This window comes from Mauremys mutica, chromosome 3, assembly GCF_020497125.1.
Source record: "Mauremys mutica isolate MM-2020 ecotype Southern chromosome 3, ASM2049712v1, whole genome shotgun sequence".
In the NCBI taxonomy this organism is placed as follows: Eukaryota; Metazoa; Chordata; order Testudines; family Geoemydidae; genus Mauremys; species Mauremys mutica.
Window position 1 is genome coordinate 57,937,720 of NC_059074.1, and position 18,259 is coordinate 57,955,978.

General features: G+C 41.1%; 1 protein-coding gene across 3 annotated transcripts in view; it reads left to right on the top strand.

Moving 5' to 3' along the window:
• The window catches only part of RIMS1 (regulating synaptic membrane exocytosis 1), a 348,972-nt gene that overhangs the window by 110,736 nt on the left and 219,977 nt on the right, over positions 1-18,259 (top strand). The gene's annotated exons all lie outside the window — the stretch shown is intronic.

Sequence of the window (18,259 nt, forward strand, 5' to 3'; positions counted from 1 at the left end):
TAACAGTTTTAAAGTACATAAAAGGTTGTTACAAGGCAGAGGGAGAAAAATTGTTGTTCTTAACCTCTGAGGCTAGGACGAGAAGCAATGGGCTTAAATTTCAGCAAGGGTGGTTTAGGTTGGACATTAGGAAAAACTTCCTCACTGTCAGAGTGGTTAAGCACTAGAATAAATTGCCTCGGGAGGTGGTGGAATCTCCATCATTGGGGATTTTTAAGAGAAGGTTGGACAAACACCTGTCAGTCTAGTCCTTAGTCTTGCCTTGAGTGCAGGGGACTGGACTAGATGACCTCTCGAAGTCCCTTCCAGTTCTATGATTCTATGAAAAGAGGGCATTCATAGTGGAGAAAATTCACAGAGTCTCAGAATTTTTTAACAGAGAGGTTTTGAGGCTGTGGTCTATGGGTAGCTGGCTAGTCAGATGGTGCAGATAAAAATATTTTAACTGTATTCCTAATACTAGTTTTCTATATAAGCAATTGCCTATTTGCCAGAGGAGGTGGTAGTCTCTGTAACTGTGATGGGAGGGGAGGTACTCCTGCTGATCATGAAGGAGGGGAAGTGTCTATGAGATAATCTTTGTACTAAAGTGTATTCTGATCTACAGACAAGTTTAAGAACCTCTTTTCTAATACAAGGATTTTGGGAGTCTTATGAAATCCAGTGGAAAACAACTTGTGCTAAAAGCTTATCAATACATGAAGGTCCATATTAAATTCTTGTCAGAATTCTTAATATATATATTGTTCCTGTGTCTCCATGGTTCATACAGAGCCCTCTCACCCAAAGGAAGGGATTTACAGTGGTTACTGCAAAAAAGTTGATATTTTCTAACAGTGCCATACAGTAGTGGTGTATCTACTCAGGAACACTCAGGAAAATTAATCTAAATTAACTAAAGGTGAATTAAAAGTGGATTAGTTAGACTGCATTAAACCCCTGTGTGGACACTCTCATTCAGAATTAAAGAGACCTTAATTCAAGCTTAGTTTAATTGTCCATGCAAGGGATTAAAAAATCCACTTTAAATTGAAACCCTTTAAAATAAACCTAATTAAAGCCATTCTGATTCTGAATGAGCAGGGGTTTAATGCATGGGGTTCATGTTCTGAAAATGGGTTTCCATTTTAAATCCACATTACATTCAAACCTTTAGCTAATTTGATTAATTTTCCTGAGTGCTCCTGTATAGACAAATACTTAGAAACAGCAATTACTGCCAATGGTAAAAATGGTAGAGTTAACTTTTAATATCAACCGCTATACTTCAAGCAATGTCTATCTAAGTTTTCTTCACCAAAAGGCCTGGACACAGGTTGCCAACAATACCCTGCACTGTGGCGTCCCACATACCGGGGTACATTGACAAGGGTTCCTTAGATAGATGGCTGTACTGTAGCCACAGAATACAATATTATTCAAAGAAGGAAGCTGCAAACCTTTGAAAGGCTGCCACCAAAATGGCACTGGTAGTGAGGTGATATACTTATTCTCTATTGCAATAAGGGTTAAAGCTGGAAAGTGATTTAATTTTGAATCCCCTTTGCCCTGCAGCTTTCCTCTTCAGTAAGTGGCTTTCCAAAGAGCTTACACTTGCCTGCAAGAGTGGGGGGATGTTGGTGAGCAGCCACTGCCACTTTATAGAGAGCAGAAGAGGCTGCCAAAAGTACTTACACATTGATATGATGTGAGGTACTGATACTGGAAGTGTTCATCCTATGGATGCTCCTTAGCCCTTCCTTAAGGAATTAGGGACTGAATTTGGCCATGCTTAAGTATTTTTGGTTTCTCTGGCACAATACAATTCATATGAATAGGCCAGAAAAAAATTGTTACTAGCCTGCTTTGATATTATTATTTATTAGCTGTATTGTGCCAGAGAAATGCTTTATGCTGTACAGATACATATAAAGAGCATCTCCCAAGAACTTACGATGTAAATAGAGCATTACAGATAATGAGGTGAACAAAAGCAAAGTTATAGTTGGTCCATGACTTGCTATTTCCATGTTATATATATATATATATAAAAACAATAACAAAACATGGTTTGTTCCTATTACAATGTGAACTAAGGAATCTTACATCTTCTTCATGCTCCTTTTGTTTAGCATAGTGTTAATTTTAATCTTATCTTCCTCTTTCATTCACTTTTACTCTAGTCCAACTCTTCTTTTCCCTGGTGTCAGTCCTGTCATTTCTTAATACCTTTCTCACTCCCAACCCACACCCACTACAGTTACTTCATTCTATTAGAAGTGAGAAAGAAAGAGCCAGCTAGATGAGATCTATAACAGGTACCAGGTGTTCCAGTGTAGTTAACAGAGTTCAAAGTCCAGGTTCACAAGTGAGGTCTCTTGGCCTCTCCTGCCCTCAGCAACAAAGCAGCTTCTGTTGCTGCTCCTCACTGATGGTAGATGGAGTCTGCTGTGGCCAGGGGGAAGGAAGGGGCTTCACAAGCTTCTCTTTCTCCCAGCAGCAAGACACCTCCTCCTCCTCCTGTCACTGTCTGGTGGTAGTGAGGGCATTTCTGCTAGTTCAAGAGACTGGGGCAGATCCAAGTATAATGATTTCTCCTGCTTCCAATTGCAACAGGATGACAACAGCTACTGCTTTCTGTTAGTTCAATTGAGCAAACTAGGTATAGAGACTGATTCTTATGGCCTCCCCACCTATAGTAGGGCCCTACCAAATTCATGGTCCATATTGGTCAATTTCATGGTCATAGGATTAAAAAAAATCATAATTTCACAGTGTTGTAATTGTAAGGGTCTTGACCAAAAAGGATGTTTTCTGGGGGGGGGGGCGTGGCAGGGGGGTTGCAATACTGCTACCCTTACTTCTCATCTTCTGCTAGCAGCAGCTCTGCTTTCAGAGCTGGGCAGCTGGAGAGTGGGAGCTCTGAAGGCAGAGATGCAACCAGCAGCAGTGCAGAAGTAAGCATGGCATGGTATGGTATTGCCACCCTTACTTCTGTGCTCTTGCCTGCAGAGCTGGGCCATCAGTCAGCAGCTGCCGCTCTCTGGCCACCCAGCTCTGAAGGCAGTGCAAAAGTAAGGGTGGCTCCCCCTAGAATAACCTTGCAACCCCCGTGCAACTCACTTTTGGGTCAGGACCGCCAATTTGAGAACACTGGTCTCCCCCATGAAGTCTGTATAGTATAGGGTAAAAGCACACAAAAGGCCAGATTACACGGGGTGGGGGGGGGGACCAGATTTCCCGGTCCGTGACACGTTTTTCATGGCCGTGAATTTGGTAGGGCCCTACCTATAGGAGCAACATCTCCTGTTGCTCACCATGCAGATCTGATGCTGCAATTAGGAGGTTGTCATTAATGGTCCTAGGAGCTGGGAAGAAGTCTTGCCCAATCATCTGGCTCGTGTCACTCCTGTTAGAAAAGAGACATTAATAAACTTGATGCACACTGACATTGGGATCAACTGTTATCTATTGATTCACAGGCATGTGATGTTTTCTCCCTAAGAGAGATTGACTGTTCAAACAGAGCATACAATTTTATTTAGTGGGAGTTGAATCTCTGAAAAGCTGCTTGCTGGAGCTCAAGTGAGCCTTATAAAAATTCCAGTCTCAGAGATGTTTGTTTCTGTGAGATTAGGCATAAATAGTATCAAAATGGATTTAACTTTTCTCTTCTTTAAAACTTTGAAATAGTTCTAAAACTAGTTTATGAAATCCCTTCGTGTATGCTTATGCCTGTTGAAATTTTTGTCTGCATTAGAGATGTACCTAAATCATTAAGTTTTGGTCAGGACTTTGAGGCAAATTTGCTTTAAATTTGGATGTTTGGGATTGGAGTACAAATTTACACTATTTAAATTTTAAATATTGCTAAAATACTTTTCAATATAAAATATAATGTACAGTAGCATGAAGAATTACTAAATGTAGATGGTGCACATGAATATTTTCCTGCACAAAAATCTTTATTAAAAGACAAAGTTGACACCCACTCGGCCATTTTAAGACTTCCAAGTATACTCTTATTTTTTTTTAAATCTAAATATCTTGTAAATGCCACTTCTGTTTTACCCCAAAGTTGCAAAACATTGTCTATTATTATAAAATGTGGCTTGACAAATTTCAGTTAGCTCTGCTTGGTTTTATGAGATTTGGAAGGTGAGGAGTGAACACTGAGTGTCTGTGTAAGCTCAGAAACTTGTGTCTCTCACCCACAGAAGTTGGTCCAATAAAACATTTTACATCACACACCTTGTCTCTCTAAAGCTAATCCTGTTACTCATGAGGACTCTGTTTGTGAAGGAAGATGGCAAACCATCTGATGTTTGAGTTTCTTTGTGTTGATAGTGAGTTTGTCGTAATTTTCTGTGTAGCGGTCTGAAGGACGTTGATACAGTTTTCCTTCATTTTGCACAAAAGAGCTGTAGAACATTTTCAGAATTGCTCTCCCAAATCCCTGGGACCTTGGAAGACTTGTCTTCCACACCAAGGACTGTCTACAACCAATGTGATTGTCAAGAAAGTTAATGTTTGCTTTGTAGGCTTTGCATTAGCAACTCTATATAATGTGTAGATATCTATTCTGTATGCTAGTATAATCTGAATTTGCCTAATATGTCTACAACTGAGGTAGCAGCTACTTATCTGGTGAATCATTTGAGCACAATATCTATTCCACCTAATATTCTCTCCATTTTAATAAATTTCAGACAGAATCTGGATTTGTAGCAGCATTTCTGGGCAGTTCATTTTCACTATTCAAGATCTTTTGGAAGCCAATGTGAATGTGGCAAGAAGGTTGCAGAAATCTCTTTTTAGCTTGGAAGCCTCAGGCAAATCCACATTTCAGCTTTGCAGTTCAGATAAATCCATCATTTTTGCTATTTACCTCATATCTGCCCTGCTGATTTAATAGAAGGATTTCACTGAAAATGGTCAAATTTGCTGATAGGATGGGCATAACATATTATTAGGAAGACATATTTGAAGGAGTCACTACTTTGTTGCTGAAAATATCCGTTATCCTTATTTTGAAGGGATCATTTTCGTAACAACCAGTCTTAGATACTTATAAATCAAGTGGGATATACTGTAGTGCTGGTAGTTGGGAGGGATAGGATTGGGTATTATAATTAAATAGATGAGGATAATCAGTTTTTGTTTATTTCCACATTCTGATTGAAGACTGGGGCATATACTATTCGTCAAATATTCTATAAATTTATTCCAGTTAAACTGATAGAGTTGATTTGTAATTGTATCTCCCATAGTCCAGTAATATTAATTACACAATAGAAAAGATAACAACAGAGGATGTATTTCATCATTGACAGGACACAGCATTTTGAATTTTTTCTTCAGGAAGTAGATTTTGATGAATATGTGTTTATCTGTTTCATTCCATCATTAATCATAGGTAAAAGATGAGTTATAATGTGATGTATTTTTTTCATCATATATCTAGGAGTAAGTCATGATCATTGATCATTAATTCCTTTGAGATTTTCTTTAATGTAGCAACAACTTTTTAATATGCTTATTTTCATAGGACATCGTTTGTTCGAATTGCTCCATGATTTTACATTTGGATGGGTGTTTTAAAAATCTGTTTTAAAGCACTAGTTAAAACTTTCTAAGAAGTTACTCATTTGGTAATTAGAAACATGTTATTTTGTAAACTTCCTGAAATTGTTCTTGTTGTTTTACAGTTTTTGCTAATCGAGATAGCAAAAGACACACACACACACACACACACACACACACTTAACAAAATGAAGAAAAATGTCATTGTGTATATGTAACCAAAATTTTTTTTTAGTTCATGGGACCCAGGGATCTGGGGGTCATAGTGGATCACAAGCTAAATAGGAGTCAACAGTGTAACACTAATGTAAAAAGAAGCAAACATAATTCCGAGATTAGCAGGAGTGTTGTAAGGAAGACATAGGAACATAAGAATGGCCCTACTGGGTCAGACCAAAGGTCCATTTAGCCCAGTATCCTGTCTTCCGACAGTGTCAGTGCCAGGTGCCCCAGAGGGAATGAACAGAACAGGTAATCATCAAGTGATCAATCCCCTGTCGCTCATTCCGAGCTTCTGGCTAACAGAGGCTAGGGACACCATTCCTGCCCATCCTGGCTAATAGCCATTGATGGACTTATACTCCATGAATTTATCTAGTTCTTTTTTGAACCCAGTTATGGTCTTGGCCTTCACAACATCCTCTGGCAAGGAGTTCTACAGGTTGACTGTGTGTTGTGTGAAGAAATACTTCCTTTTATTTGTTTTAAACCTGTTGCCTATTACTTTCAATAGGTGGCCACTAGTTCTTGTGTTATGAGAAGTAGTAAACATCACTTCCTTATCTACTTTCTCTACACCAGTCATAATTTTACAGACCTCAATCATATCTCTCCTTAGCCGTCTCTTTTCCAAACTGAAAAGTCCCAGTTTTATTAATCTCTCCTCATACGGAAGCTGTTCCATACCCCTAATAATTTTTGTTGCCTTTTTCAGAATCTTTTCCAATTCCAATATATATATTTTTTGAGATGGGGTGACCACATCTGCACACAGTATTTGTGATGTGGGCGTACCATGGATTTATATAGAGGCAACATGATATTTTCTGTCCTATTTTCTATCCCCTTCTTAATTATTTCCAGCATTCTGTTAGCTTTTTTGACTGCCGCTGCACATTGGATGGATGTTTTCAGAGAACTATCCACAATGACTCCAAGATCTCTTTCTTGAGTGGTAACAGCTAATTTAGTTGGGATTATGCTTTCCAATGTGCATTACTTTGCATTTATCAACATTAAATTTAATCTGCCATTTTGTTGCCCAGTGATCCAATTTTGAGAGATCCTTTTGTAGCTCTTCGCAGTCTGCCTGAGTCTTAACTATCTTTAGTAATTTTGTATCATCTGCCAATTTTGCCACCTCACTGTTTAACCCTTTTTCCAGATAATTTATGAATATGTTGAATAGGACTGGTCCCAGAACAGACCCCTAGGGGACACCACTATTTACCTCTCTCCATTCTGAAAACTGACCATTTATACCTACCCTTTGTTTCCTATCTTCTAACTAGTTACCAATCCATGAGAGCACCTTCCTCTTATCCCGTGGCAGCTTACTTTGCATAAGAGCCTTTGGTGAGGGACCTTGTGAAAGGCTTTCTAAAAATCTAAGTACACTATATTCACTGGACCCCCCTGGTCTACATGCTTATTGACCCCCCCTCAAAGAATTCTAGTAGATTGGTGAGGCATGATTTCCCCTTACTAAAACCATATTGACTCTTCCTCAACAAATTGTGTTCATCTATATGTCTGACAATATTGTTCTTTATTATAGTTTCAACCAGTTTTCCCGGTACTAAAGTCAGGCTTACAGGTGTGTAATTGCCGGGATCACCTCTGGAGCCCTTTTTTAAAAATTGGCATCGCATTAGCTATCCTCCAGTCATCTGGTACAGAAGCTGATTTAAATGATAGGTTACAGACTAAAGTTAGTAGTTCTGCAATTTCACATTTGAGTTCCTTCAGAACTCTTGGGTGAATACCATCTGGTCCTGGTGACTTATTGCTGTTTAATTTATCAATTTGTTCCAAAACCTCCTCTAATGATACTTCAATTTGGGACAGTTCCTCAGATCTGTTACCTAAAAAGAATGTCTCCTCAATTGTGAAGACCGATGCAAAGAATCCATTTAGTTTGTCTGCAATCGTCTTTATCGTCCTTGAATACTCCTTTAGCACTTTGATCGTCCAGTGGCCCCACTGGTTGTTTAGCAGGCTTCCTGCTTCTGATGTACTTAAAAAAATAATTGCTATTACTTTTTAAGTCTTTGGCTAACTTTCCTCAAATTCTTTTTTGGCCTTCCTAATTGTATTTTTACATTTCACTTGCCAGTGTTTATGCTCCTTTCTATTTTCCTCACTAAGATTTAACTTCCACTTTTTAAAGGATGCCTTTTTGCCTCTCACTGCATCTTTTACTCTGTTGTTTAGCCATGGTGGCTCTTTTTTTGGTTCTCTTACTATGTTTTTTATTTTGGTGTATACATTTAAGTTGAGCCTGTATTATGGTGTCTTTAAAAAGTTTCCATGCAGCTTGCAGAGATTTCACTTTTGCCATTGTACTCTTTAATTTCTGTTTAACTAACCTCCTCATTATTCTATAGTTCCCCTTTCTGAAATTAAATGCAACAGTGTTGGTCCGCTGTGGTATTTTTCCTGCCACAGGGATATTAAATTTAATTATATTATGGTCATTATTACCAAGCGGTTCAGGTATATTCACTTCTTAGACCAGATCCTGTGCTCCACTTAGGACTAAATCAAGAATTACCTGGTGGGTTCCAGGACCAGGTGCTCCAAGAAGCAGTCATTTAAGGTGTCAAGAAACTTTATATCGGCATCCCGTCCTAAGGTGACATGCACCCAGTCAAAATGGGGATAATTGAAATCCCCCATTATTATTATTGAGTTCTTTTATTTTAATAGCCTCTCTGATCTCCCTGAGCATTTCACAATCACTATCACCATCCTGGTCAGGTGGTTGGTAATATATCCCTACTGCTATATTCTTATTATAGAGCATGGAATTTCTGTCCATAGAGATTCTATGGTACAGTTTGATTCATTTATGATTTTTACTTCATTTTGATTTTACACTTTCTTTCACATATAGTGCTACTCCCCCACCAACACGATCTGTTCTGTCCTTCCAATATATTTTGTACCCCTTGTAATTCTTCCGCTCTACTCTGTGCTGATTAGGCCTCAGCTGTAGTATTGTGTCTAGTTCTGAGCACCACATTTCAAGAAAGATGTGGACAAATTAGGGAAAGTCCAGAGAAGAGCAACAAAAATTACTAAAGGTCTAGAAAACATGACTTATGAGGGAAGATTGGTTTTGCTTAGTTTGGAGAAGAGAAGACTGAGTGGGGACATCATAACAGTTTTCAAGTATTTAACATGATAGTTTTCAAGTATATAAACGGTTGTTAAAAGGAGAAGGGAGAAAAATTGTTCTCTTTAACCTTTGAGGACAGGACAAGAAGCAATTGGCTTAAATTACAGCAAGGGTGGTTTAGGTTGGACATTAGGAAAAACATCCTAACTGTCAGGGTAGTTAACCACTGGAATAAATTGCATAGGGAGGTTGTGGAATCTCATCACTGGAGATTTTTAAGAGCAGGTTAGACAGACACCTGTCAGAGATGGTCTAGATAATATTTAGTCCTACCCTGAGTGCAGGGGACTGACTAGAATACCTCTTGAGGTCCCTTCCAGCCCTCATTTCTATAATTATATAATACAAGAATGGCAAAAAAAGGGGATTCAGGGTAGAGGAATAAAGTGGAACATGTCTGCATACAAAAGTTCCACTGCTTTAATTATCAGACCAGCTTTAGGACATGCAGGGCCCAATTCAAAAGGCGGCCGCCAAAATGCCGCCCAAGACAGCGGCAGTGATTGAGCTGCCGCCGAAGATAGCAGCGGCAATTCGGCAGCAGCTCAATCGGTTGCCACTGTTTCTGGCGGCACGTTGGCGGAGGGTGCGGGGCCCCTCTTCCCGATGCTGTAGGGCCCAATTCCCGGGAATCAGAGGAATCGCCCTATATCCAGCCCTGTTAATTATACCTCTGTTTGTGTGTGTGTGTGTGTGAGTGTTATATATAGATATAGATACTTTTATAAAAGTCCTTATTCTAGTATAACTTATTCTCCTTCCCAAACAGGAAGGAGAACAATCTTTGCTGGTGTAGGCTCTTTTATACTGCTATAGTCACATCCACAGTATGGTTTTTAGTGATATAACTATTTCAGTTAAAAAAAAAAACAAAAAACCACATCCCTAAAATAGTTATATTGGCACAAAATCCGTGATTAAGCCAGGCCTTTGTCTGTCCTACAAGGGAAGGTTAAAAGAACTAGATATGTATAGCTTTGGTAAAAAGACTAAGAAATGATCTGGAAAAAAACAGAAATATTTGAAGAATGGCAATTATAGCAAAAGGATGGATTTGTTTAGAGTATTCCAAGACACTGTAATTATGAGTTAAAATAAGAAATTATGTGTAAGATAATTTAGCCTGGATGTTGAGAAAAATCACTTAATAAATTCTACAGCTCAGTGTCTCCCACCATTCTGATATGTATGGGCTATTCCCCTCCTGTCTGCAGTTTCCGGAGGTAGTTCAAAGCTATATCACAGCCATGATAGCCATGCTCCTTGCTCCAGCCTGCTCCCTATCTTCTGCTATATAGCAGCAGTCAAGCAGTCACTTTGCATGTGACCTTTTTTTTTTTTGCCATCGTATTATTTTATCATTTTTTTTGGGCAGTAGCAAGCAGACATTTCTTTCTTCTCCCTCTCCTGGATCAGCTGTGGAGCAGTGAGGGTCCCGCCCAGCCAAACTCTGGCTTGCTCAGGCATGGCAGAGCTGTTGCGCAAACACCGAGGTAAATCCAAGCGGTGTTCTCTTTGTGGGGCAGCCTTCACAGATTATTTGGAGGATGAATTGTGCCCTGCCTGCTCTCAACCCTAGCATTGCTAGGACATGGGGCTCTGAATTGGACGGGCATGTTGGGTCCCCCCATCCCCATCCCAAGAAGCCGCGATTCCAATACAGAAAATCCTGATCTAGAGAAGCAGAGCAGAGAGAGATATTAAGGACAAGGACTTCTGCCAAAGGCGTAAGTCCTAGGGCAGAACAGGACTGGGGAAAAAAAACCTTTTGAGGGGCTTCAGATCCCATCCTACCCCCAAGTCCTAAAATGGATCCTAAGTTACCCGGGGAGAGAAGGAGGGCTCTTACTTGCCTCCCCTTGTTCTCAGCTCAAATCAGGGTATTCCGGCAATGAAACCCCATCCCTGGGCAGGGTGAGTGGGACCTTATGAGGAGGACATGGAGGAAGACATATTCAGAGAGTTCAAGGCACTGCATAAAGCAAGCCACACAAAAAATGCCCTGCCACAGCCAGAAAGGCTTAAAAAAAAACCTGAAAGAAAAATAAAAAGTATAAAAAACCTAAGAATTATTTGTTCTCTGGTTCAGACACCTCCACCTCCCCTGACGAAGGGGAACTCTCAGATTCAGGCTCTGAGCAGGAGATGGAAAAATGCAACACAGGATTTTTTTCCTCTGAAATGTTTGAAACCATATGCAAAAAGGATGCATCAACAATCTAGATCTAACCTGAGCAGGCACTAGAGGATACACGTAAAGGGAAATACCTGCCTTCTAAATCCTCACCTGAGACAGCAATCCCACTGCACCCATCCTTCCAGCGTGTGAGCAGAGAGGAACAGGAAACCCCTGATATGGATAAATGTATAAGTAGCCATGCACTTAGATGTTACAAGTTGCAAGAGCCAAAAAATGCCATTACAGATACCCCAAAAGTCGATGCTGCAATGGCATCTCTAGCAGAAGATATGGTAATCCAGTCGAAGGGAATTTCTTTCCCAAAAGAGCCAACTGATAGAAAGGTGGAAGCTACCCTTAAAAGGGACTTTGAGCTTTTGCTGGCTACTCTTAGAGCATCTCTGGCAGCTACATGCCTTGCAAGAGCCATCCTGACTTGCAGTCTGCACTTAAGAAAATTTCCCTACCAACTGTCATTGTGACAGATACCTCAATAGATGCCAAGAGATATTTAAGCTGGGGCCTCGGAATGTATGTCAGCAGCCAGACACCATACCTGACTTTGTGCCTGAAAGGTTGACACTCACTCCAAGCAAATTCAGTGCTCATTTGAATTCACAGGTTTTCACTTCTTTGGGGAAAAACTAGACAAAATAGTCACAGAAAGCCCTGCCAAACTTAAATAGTCCCTCCTTTTCCAACTCAGTGCTCTAAGGAGGAACAGCAAACCTAGCAAAAGACAAAAAAAGCTCCCTTCATCCATCCTAACAAAGATAACAGAGGAAAAGAACAGGTATATCGGGAAAATCATGGAACTGGGGATCAATTGGAAAATCCCAAGGGAGATCCATTGCCTCTGACAGCCCACCATGACAATAAATTAATGTGACTCAACCCAGACCTGAATCTAGGAGACAGAATTTTCCACTTCTCAGGCGAATGCTCTCAAATGACCACAGACAAATGGGTAAAAGAGAAGTGAGTTGTGGATACTCCCTTAAACTAAGTTCCCCACCTCATCCAATCCCCCATCCCAAGCAACTCCGTAAAATGTGAGCTGATGTTAAATGAAATCTCACATCTCCTGGAAATAGGAGCAATATAAAGCAATAAAAAGTCCTTCATTTTTTTTCATTGTCCAGAAGCATATAGAGGGTCAAAGCCATCTTGGATTTCAAACCGCTCAACAAATGGTTGAAGAAGATGAGATTCTGTATGGATACCCTAGCTTCAACAGTAATATCTATGTCTTTTTTGCTTCTGTGGATCTAGCAGATGCACATCTCCACATTCTCATATGACCATGACACCACACACTGCTGAGATTTGCATACAACACAGCCCACTACCAGTATCATATGCTCCCATTTTGTCAGCCCCTAGAGTTTTTACTAAGATGCTGGTGGTAATAATAGCCAGACTCAGGTCTCAGAGCACTCACCTGTATCCCTTCCTAGACGACATCTTGATCATTACCCTGTCCAAAGCAGCAGCACGTAGAGCCACAATGCAGACACTGGATCTGCTTCAAGCACACAGATTTGTGATAAACACCAAGAAGAGCTCCTTGACTTCCTCCACAAAGGTAGTTCACATGAGAATGGAAATAGACACAACTGTGGTGTATATCAAAAAATAAAGTGGAACAAGGAGTGTAATTCTATACTCAGAAGCAATGGAGATAATGGAATGGACACTGAGATCTCTCCCTTCTAGAGGAGCAATACATATAAAAGGAGAACTTAACAAAAAGGCAGAGTGGTGCCTGAATCAGGAAATCTTCTCTCTGATTTTGCAGAAGTTTGGCCTTCTGGCAGTTGACCTGTTCTCCAGTCACAAGAATGCAAAGCGGCCGATGTACTTCACCAGGAAAGTGGATTCCCAAATTCCTGGGGATGGGTGCTCTTTCCTCAGGCTATGTCTACACTACCCGCCCGGGTCGGCGGGTAGCGTTCGACTTCTCGGAGTCTAGACGCGATATATCGAACTCTGAACGCGCTCCCGTCGACTCCAGAACTCCACCACCGCGAACGGCGGTGGCGGAGTCGACGGGGGAGCCGCGGACTTCGATCCTGCGGCGTCTGGACGGGTGAGTAGTTCGAACTAAGGTACCTTAGTTCGACCCCCCCCCCAAGTGTAGACCAGGCCTCAGATATGCATTCCTGCCCTTTCCACTTTTGGGGAAAGGTGATCCAGAAGATAAGGCAGAAGCAGCAATGGTGATAGTGCTAGCTCCTCACTGGCCAAGGGAGACTATGGTTTTCCGATCTGATAGAACTGAAATTGGAACCACCATTGTAGCTATCAGTAAACCAGACACCTTTTACCAAAGGCCATTCCTCCATCCAGACCCATACTGTCTACATCTGACAGCCTGGCTATTGAGAGGGAAGAATTAGCCATGCCATGATTATCTTCCAAAGTGATCTGACCCACTATGGCCGTTCTTACGTTCTTATGTTCACACTCCCTTTTGAAACAATAATATCAATATCTCCATTGTACCTATCCATCAAAACCTGTTTTCTGGTTGCCATCATGTCTGCTAGACAAGTTTCTGAACTGGCAACTGTACCCATGCAGGAACCTCATGGGGTGATCCATAATGACAAGATGATGCTAAGAATTCCAGAATTTTTCTTACCTAGGGTTAATTCATCTTTCCATGCCTCACTTCATTATGTCCAAACCCGCCACATTTAGCAGTAAAGCTGTGGCACACTTTAGATGTTTGAAGAACGCTAATGATCTATAGCAAGCACACCAAATCAACAAGATTGGGGTCCTTGTTAGTCTACTTTCATCTGAAGTGCCCAGGACTCAGGATATCCAGGCTATACTAGCTACATGGATCAAGCTTTGTATCTTAGAAACATATGAGGCATCAGTTCCTCCTGTCCAGATGGTACCAAAGCACACTCTGCAATATTTATGTTGACTTTGTGGGCAGAAGGAGCTTGTGCTTCCACTGCAGAGATCTGCAGGGCAGCAAGGTGGTCATTAGTTAACACCTTTATTAGGCACTGTGACATGGACTTTCTGTTCTCTGCAGAGGCCTTCTTTGGCAGGAAGCTTCAGGCAGTGGTCCAGTAGTAGCTTTACAATTTTGGGTAATTAATTTAGCAAGGTCTTCCCTATTTGATTCTGTGTTTAATTCTCCCTACCTACTGCTGTTCACTGCTTGCTACTTCCCATATGTATCACATTTGTGGGAGACACTGAGCTGCAGAATGGTAAATTCCTTACCCAATAATTTCCTTTCTGCTTACAGTGTCTCCCACAATTCTACCCTCTCTGGTTCTCTTCCTAACCAAGGGACAGTGTTTAATTTTGATAGTTGTGCTAGTAGGCTGTAGCCAACAGTACATAGTTTATTGGTTGGCATTTAAATTATTCTTACTAATCACATTCTATGAGTTTTTACACAGCTATGGAATGAATCATCTGTCAGCAGGCCAGAGAAAAGGGCACGGTTAGCACAGGCTGAGCTACAGCCTTTGAACTGCCTCTGGAAATTGCAGACAGGAGGGTAATAGCCGTAGGGTGACCAGATGTCCTGATTTTATAGGGACAGTCCCGATTTTTGGGTCTTTTTCTTATATAGACTCCTATTACCAGGGCCGGCTCTAGGCATTTTGCCGCCCCAACCATGGCAGGCAGGCTGCCTTCAGCGGCTTGCCTGTGGAGGGTCTGCTGGTCCCGCGGCTTCAGCGGACGGTCCGCCGAAGCCGCGGGACCAGCGGACCCTCCGCAGGCAAGCCGCCGAAGGCAGCCTGCCTGCCGCCCTCGCGGCAACTGGCAGAGCGCCCCCAGTGGCTTGCCGCCCCAAGCACGCGCTTGGCGTGCTGGTGCCTGGAGCCGCCCCTGCCTATTACCCTCCACCCTCTGTCCCGATTTTTCACTCTGGCTGTCTGGTCACCCTAAATAACCCATGTGTATCAAAATTGTGGGAGATGCAGCTAAGAGAAAGGAAATTATCAAGTAAGAAATTTACCATCTCTTATATGGTGGAAGTCCTGTTGCTGGTATTATTTATAATTAGTCATAATTATATAATTATAATCATAATACTACTTGTATTCTATTCTGCTCTATTCTTATAGATGGCATAGGTGCCAGGTTGTAGTTTAGCTTGCTGAACACTTTATAAGATGTTTTCAGTGACTTATGACTTTCCAAAATATAAGCTGTTCACTGAAATTTTCCATTCCAGGTGTCTGACTCAGGCTGATTTATTTTAGTTTGTTTGGGGGGGAGGCACAGAGGGAGCAGGATTTTTAATTAAAATAGTTCAGGTATTTTCAGGAATGAGGTTTGGTAAAAATATATTGCTTTGCCCATATTAAAAAAATGTTCCAATGGTTTTGTTGAGAAGCTTTAGCACCTCCATGCTTTACGGACCAGTGGCTTAACAACAGGAGGTGACTCTGATGTCAGGCCTTTTATCTGCCCTGTGAAAACTTGCTAGAATTTGGCCAAATTATAAGCCTCTAAAAAAAATTGGAGTTTGCACATGCTGAGTTGAGACTTGTTTGAATTCAGTAGCTAAATTCTCCAAAGATTCCATCTGTTCTGGGCATGTTCTGTACCAACCTGCAGGGACTAAGCAGAACTTTCCCTGCAATTGCTCCTCTTCCCAGCTGCCAGAAGCTGCTGTGGCAGTGGGCACCAGAACTTTGAACATGGGAAATGTTCCCCTGCTTGTGCCCAAGCAGTGCTCCCCATGTTCATGCCCGTGCAGGGTAGAGGAGGAGGATACAGCCTGACTGAAATGCAGAAGGTGAGAAACAGAAGAGGGCTGGGGACAAAGGCAGGAGTTTGGGGGAGCAGGAAGGGAAAGGATTTGATGCCTAGGGGGCTTAAGAGCAGGACAAGAGGGAGGAGCAAGACCAGGAGCAAAGGGGTCAGAAAACTGGGGTGGAGAGAGAAACAACATTACAGGAGAGGGACAAGAGCACAGAGAGGGTGAACAGGAGAGAGGGAAGGAGCAGATGAGGCCAGGTCCTGGTCAGGGCAGGAGGAAGGGGAGATTGGGGAGAGGAAGGAAGACATGAGCAGAAGCTTGGGGATGGGAGGGACAGGGCAGGAAGGATAAGAGCAAAGGGACAGGGACAGGAGTGTGGGCGCAGGCAGGAACCAAGGGGGATAGCAGTGGAGGTACAACCTCTGTTCAGCCCCCTTGTGCATATTACATGATCACATCCAATTTTTTCCATAGGACCCATCTCCTTTAGTCCACATAATTGGCATCTAAACACCTGTAAGAGAATGAAATCCATAGACAGAGAAAAACAGGAAAAATACAGTATATAGACATTTGAGGACTCTGAGGTGTGGAATTTACTGGAAATCCAACTATATATAAAACACACTGTGCTGACATGGGGACCCCTATCATTTGAAGTGAGGAAGGAATTGGAATTTGTGGTCCAGCAGGTTCAGTTTTTCAATAGTCTGATACTTTGGCTAACACTTGTTAGAAATTTACTACATTATACAAAGGTTTTAACATTTGTTATGTACACTAAAAAGGACACTCAAACACAAATTTGAGATTGTATTACCTACCATGAAATTATTTCGTAACTAGCTATTTGTAACCCCTTGGTATTGGGCTGGTTTATCGCTCCTTCAGTTAAAGCAATTTGAATGAACACATTGTTTTGAGAAATCCCAACTCCTAGTGATAGGGATATGCAGTATATAAAACATGACACAAGCCACATTGAGATGTGAAGATAAAAATATAAGGATTCTTTTTGTTATTGTTGGTAAGAAAAGTTACTGTTAACATTATATTTAGTTTTTGGTTTGGTTTTAGTCACTGATATCCCATTTTGTTAGGATGTTTATTTCTATGTATCTGTAACAGTAATGATCTAAAAGTGTTCTTCACTTGTATAGTTATACTTGCTAAAAGTTAATAAAAAGCACCCAGGCACTATGTATAAAGTGTGTCTAAAAAGTAAATTGGGATTTTCAGAAGTAAAATACATATTAGATGTGAAATCCTGACCCATTGAAGTCAATGGGAGTTTTGCCATTGACGTGAGTGAGGTCAGGATTTCACCACAGGGTTTTTAATAATCACCAAAGCGTGCCTAAGCATATCACGAGACACGTATGTGCAGATTTTCTCCACAATATACCCTCTTCCAGTACAGACTGCGGGGCATGAATTGTCATCATTTAAAAACATAAGGAAAATAATGTACATATATGTTTGAAGGCAGGCAGTGTTAAACTTTCTTTAATGAGCTGTTTTTTTCCAAACAGCAAAGAATCACCACCAAACTGAGGGGAGACCAGGTGCCAAATATGAAAGTAAAGGTCCAAATTCAGCCCTTGGTAAAAGATGAATTGTTTGGTGGGATAACTCCAATTACTTCCAGGGCTGAATTTAGCGTACATAGTTCAGTTTTCTTTTAGCTATTTGCATGGTAAATGATCAAAATGGCTAGTTTTAATTTGTTCCTTTACAAACAAAGTTTTATTTAAACTTAAAAAATTGTCCACTTTGAGGCCAAGATATAAATACAACTAGCATCTCAAAAAGGGTTTAGAATAAGTTGCCCTTTTCATGTTCAACTATTGCTTTTGGTAATACTCTATATTGTCACAAAGGGTAATATTAATGCAAAGGTCTGAAAGGTAATAGAGTACATGGGGCATATAAATATTGTGTTTTTAAAAAGAGAAATGATCTTTTGCAAAAAACAAAAAGGTTGAAAAAACAAAAAAACAACATATCAGGCTCTGTTCTCATTGCATCAGGCTCTCCCTTCCCATTTGTTCCATTCCATCCTGTCTCATTCTCCCAAGTCCTTCCCAACCATCCCTCTCATCGTAAAGTTATATTCCATATTTGGTTGGTCAAAATACACTGCCAAGTCATTTGTTCTCCAGCCCTCCCCATTACACAGCCCCCTGTGAGTTTAGACATCCTTTATCACTTCATCCCCAGTGCATACAGCATGCTCTCCCCCTCACTCAAAGTCCCTCATAACACTGGTTCTGTGGTCCCAATCTGCACTTGCTCCCAAGTCCTCCCGAACACATTCACTGAGTTTCCCCTACAATACCCAATTGATTCATGATTGCTCCAGCATGCATTATCA